Source organism: Solanum stenotomum, chromosome 12 (assembly GCF_019186545.1).
Source record: "Solanum stenotomum isolate F172 chromosome 12, ASM1918654v1, whole genome shotgun sequence".
NCBI classification, from domain to species: domain Eukaryota; kingdom Viridiplantae; phylum Streptophyta; class Magnoliopsida; order Solanales; family Solanaceae; genus Solanum; species Solanum stenotomum.
Genome location: NC_064293.1, coordinates 22,563,051 through 22,567,823, shown reverse-complemented (window position 1 = coordinate 22,567,823; position 4,773 = coordinate 22,563,051). Strand labels below are relative to the sequence as shown.

The 4,773-nt window shown below is 41.9% G+C and overlaps 1 pseudogene; it reads left to right on the top strand.

The window, feature by feature from the left end:
• Nucleotides 1-3,738, top strand: part of LOC125847232 (uncharacterized) — a 17,134-nt pseudogene extending 13,396 nt beyond the window's left edge.
• The last annotated feature ends 1,035 nt before the right edge of the window (nt 3,739-4,773 follow it).

Genomic DNA, 4,773 nt, shown 5'->3' with positions numbered 1-4,773 from the left:
CTACCTAGACTTTGTAGTAGCTATCAAGTAACTAGAGTACACATCTCATCTGATGGGAATTGGCATTAATCGATATAGACCATGATAGCTAAATCATGGAATCCAGTATCATATAGCCCCACACTGTAAAGAGGTGTTCCACTTGCCTAAGGTAGAACGGTAACATTAGCTCGGATGAATCCTTATCTTGGATGAATTCCGCTAGCTAATATCCTATGCGACCAAATAGTCATGGGATAGAAAGATGTTCATTGGAAATCTAGCCTAACATTGGGAGAATTTCCATCTTACCATAGCTACTCGGTGCTTAGCCTCCATACCCATAGAGTAGTTCATTCACGTTAACATCATTGTACTTGGGAGGGCAACCAACACTAGGTCTACCGACCCAAAGTACATTACACAAAAAAGGGTCACCATTTCTAGGTCTACTGATTCAAGGTACATTAGGGATTGCTCATTGACTTACCAAGAAGGGTGCCATAAACATTGGGCCTACCGTTACAAGGTCATCATTTCACACATGAAAGGGCCACCACCATTAAGTCTATTGGTTCAAGGTTTAACATTCACATAGGGTTCTAGACTCATCATGAAGGGCTACCAAGTTTAGGTATGCCGGTTCAAGACATATTTTAAAATGCCTCATCATTCATTTACGAAAGGAATGCCATTGGCCTATCGATTCATATTTATCAAGTCAAGACACATTCATTATTCTAAAAAAAGGATGCATAAGCCTACCAATTCTAGATTCAACGACTACAATATAGAAACCCATCACATTGATCATTATCATTCATGAGTGCGAAATTGAGAAATAGCCTTTCAATACTAACAAAACTACATTGAATACATGTTCATCATTCTATCATTGAATCACATGTAAATCCTTCACATTCTACACTCACATATATAATAACATGATAATACATCAAGTCATCAAACTATGCCTTGAAGGCCATGATCACAATGTATATAATAAGTAAGCACCTCCATCTTTCAAGTGGATCAATAATTTAAGAATAATTCAACATTCACATGAAAATTAGGTCAAACTTGCCCTTTCAAGGCTATGATCACAAATCCTCAATTCATCAACAATTCACCACAATTAGACATAGATAACGATAAAAATAAATAATCTAAAGCAATCTACACATAAATCCATCATCATTCATTCATAAACAATTAACCCACTTCATAAGTCCAAATTTAAGAATTTAGAGAAATCATGGGTTCATAGAATAAAGTCGTCTTAAATCATCAATTAAACATCAATATAATCATATTTTATCATTTGAAAAGAACCCATGAGTTGGAGTGAAATCTAGGTTTTTAGGTGAAACTTGAACACCTCGAAAACATCTTTGGAATTGACTCTAGGGTGAAAAGTCACCCTAGATGAAGGATCACCATACCTTTACTAAGATTCCCCAAGAATTTTGATGAATAAATATTGAGAGACAAGAACTTGGGGGTTTTGATTTGGGTGTTGTAGAAATAAGGAGTAAATGAAGTGTTTTAGGACTTAAAACTACTTATATTTATGATATAAACCATTTAAAATCAACCCCACATTATAAAACATTAAAACAAAATTACTTAAATACCCTTAATTTGGGCAGCCCCATCAAGCACCAAGGGCACTTGTATGGTCCGTGAAGGAGGCCCACGTCCCGTGGTGGTGCCCATGGTCTTCTAGGCAGTGACCCCCTTAGCCATGCCAAGCCCTACCAGGCAAAGTAAACCTCACGGCCACTTTTATGAGCCGTGGTGAAGACAACTGGCCGTGAGATGGTCCATGGAACTTGGACAGTAGCTTGGCCAAGCTTCCCTGCTTTCCATGCCACCAAGTGACCTTCACGTCCACTTCTACAGACCGTGGTGAAGACCACTTACCGTGAAGTGGTTCGTGGTCATGAAGAAGTGCTTAGACAAGGTTGGAAAGCCTTGGACTTTGGCTTAGGCTTTGCCCCTTTGGCTTGGCAGAAGCCCTTGCCACGGCTAACCAACATCAGAAGGGGTCTTTCATCTACGGAGTCTAACACGTGCCTTAATGTTTAATCCTAAACCAAAGCTCTGGACAACTATACACCACATCAAACCACTTTCCAAACTCAAACATACACATATTAGGCTCTAGCTTAACCTATTATTTTTTGAGTCGTTACAGGTTGGAAGGATCGTGACCAAGAATGGAGGGACAAAAATCCCAATTGGAAGGATGGGGAGAAGGATTGATATGTGCCTCCTAAATTAAAAAGATTCTGAAGGTTGTCGGTCTGAGGATACGCTTTTTCGTATCCTCAACAAAGTTGAGGGGTTTGACAAAATTTTGAAAGAAATAAAAGAAGATGTGTCGACCCTGAGCCAAACGGTTACCTCCCATCAGTATCGATTAACCAGTTGGAGACCCAGATAAGTCATATCTCGTCTCAGTTAAATGCTAGACAACAAGGTAGTTTGCCTAGTGATACTATGGCTAACCGCAAGAATGAGGTTTGAGTGTCGACTTGTGTCGTGCCTGAAAGTTAACCAAGGCGCTTCTTCGGAGGCAACCCAAGTTTTATTTTTTCGTTCTTTTTAAGTTTGAAATAATGGTGTGTTGATTGTGCTGGTCAAAGTGTGGATGGTATTTGAAAAGTGCAGGTTGGCGAGCTAAAAGTCTAGTCGACGACTCGCTGATGAAGTCAGAGTTTGTAAAACTCGGCAAGCCCAGGAGCTTATTGGCAAATCACTGACTAGGTGGGTGATCATGACTTAGTCCTTCATATTAACTCTTTCACTTTCCCTCACATTTGAATTTCCCAAACTCACACCCAAGGTTGGTTTTCTGAACCACAAATCCTAATTCAAAAATTTGTACTCTTTTGCAATGATTTTATCATAGTGATGTGTATTGGGCCTCTCTGATAGTGTTAGTATGCTAGAATGCCTAGTTTAATTTGATAATATTGCTTGTAATGCCTTTATTGTTGAATTCATATGATTTTGTGCCCTAAAATTGGTTAAATTTTGTGGGATTGCGCTTTCATGTTAATGGGTCTAGTCGGGTGAAGTCTAAGTAGCCTCATTTGTGCCAAATGATGTATTTTTCCCAATGATGGAGCGGTTGACGTCATACTTAAGGGGAAAAGTCATCAAATATCCAAATTTGGCCAAATCGGGAGAAGTCTGAGTATCTCGAGGGGTTGGGTGAAATGGGCTTTAGTTCAATCTTAGAAGTGCATGTTTTGATTTTGTTTTTGGGGGCTGCGGGGTTGAATTTGGGAAGTTGGGTTGAAAGTAGGCACGTTGGGTAGTTTGGCCAGCTAGTTCGAGCTCGCAGAACCACTCGACGGTTCACCGAAGTGCCCCATATAACCTTTAATTTTATGTTTTACCTTTAAAATGGTTCTGTAACTTTCACCGAGAAGCATGAGTTCGCCGAGTGCACTAGGTGACTCACCGAAGGTCTTTCTTCATCTCCCTTTGTTTGCACCCTTGACCCTTAATTGCACTATAACTTTCGGCGGGCTAGTTCTTGCTCGCTGAAGAGATTAGGCGACTCACCGACCGGTTCGACGACTCTGTCTGCAACTGTTTTTCTGTGCATTTGATTGAATTATTTCTAACTTTTCCAGTTGTTTTGCAGATATGGCAAGGACAAACCTCGACATGCCACCTTGCAAAAGAGCGTGGGGTATTGTGATAAATGAAGTGGAAGCAAATCCTCCTAAAAAGGGAAGAACATAAATTCCAAAAAGAGGAAATGTCAAAGGAAAGAGGCCCGTATCTGAGGCACTAGAGCTCAACTCTCATAATGAAGGATCCTATACTGCACTATCTGAGCCGGAGGATGACCAACACTTGCAGTCCCTATGGGCTGAGATCCGTTCAAGGTATCGCCCTGACTCAGCTAGAGTCCCTCCAGTTTCAACCTCAGCAGATTCAGTGCCAACTCCGGCACCTCCTGTGGCTCCTATGCTACCAGTCGTCCCTCCTCCCAGGCTTCTGAACATGTTAAATGGTGATGGATTTTGAACTATTCTCGAGGAGAAACTGTTGTCCACGGAGGGCCTAGAGGGAAGATACTCTGGTGTGAGGGAGATACTAGAGTGACACAGATTCCAGATTTTCACTAGGTCTCGAGGCCCCTATATTCCTTCATGGGTCCAGGAGTTCTATACAACGTATGGTGACTTGGTTTCGAAGAGAAAAAAGAAGTCCAGCGAGTTCAGACTAGTTAAGTCCTTTATGGTTCAAGGTGTGGAAGTTGGATGTTGTAGTGATATCATAAACGCTGCCCCTAAGAGAGCCATAGGGTTCAAGAATGATTATGAGGGCTTGGCTACCGCTCAGTCCCTGGATGACTTGAAGGGTTGGCTTGCTCCCCTTCTCTGTGACATCAACCCGATGTGGATATAGGCGCTAGCCGAGATCGAGAAGGAGGATTTGAATATAGCTTCTCGGTGTTGGTTTGTATTCATCAGCAGCTCCATCATGCCTTGACATAAAGAATCCATCCTCCGACATGCGAAGGCAGCTTGTATAGGGTCTATCTTAGCAAAGAGGCAACTCAACTTGGGACTTATTATTGAGCAAGAGATGTCTATGACAGCCAAGCAGAGGCAGACTTCTCTACCATTCCCGGTCCTGATCACTGAGTTGTGAAGGCATGCTGGACTACCCCGGGATGATGCGAGAGATACAGAGACCCCTTCATCCTCCACTAACATCCAACACAATAAGGCCAAGTACACTCGACAGGAGGCTGACAGGAGGAGGGTA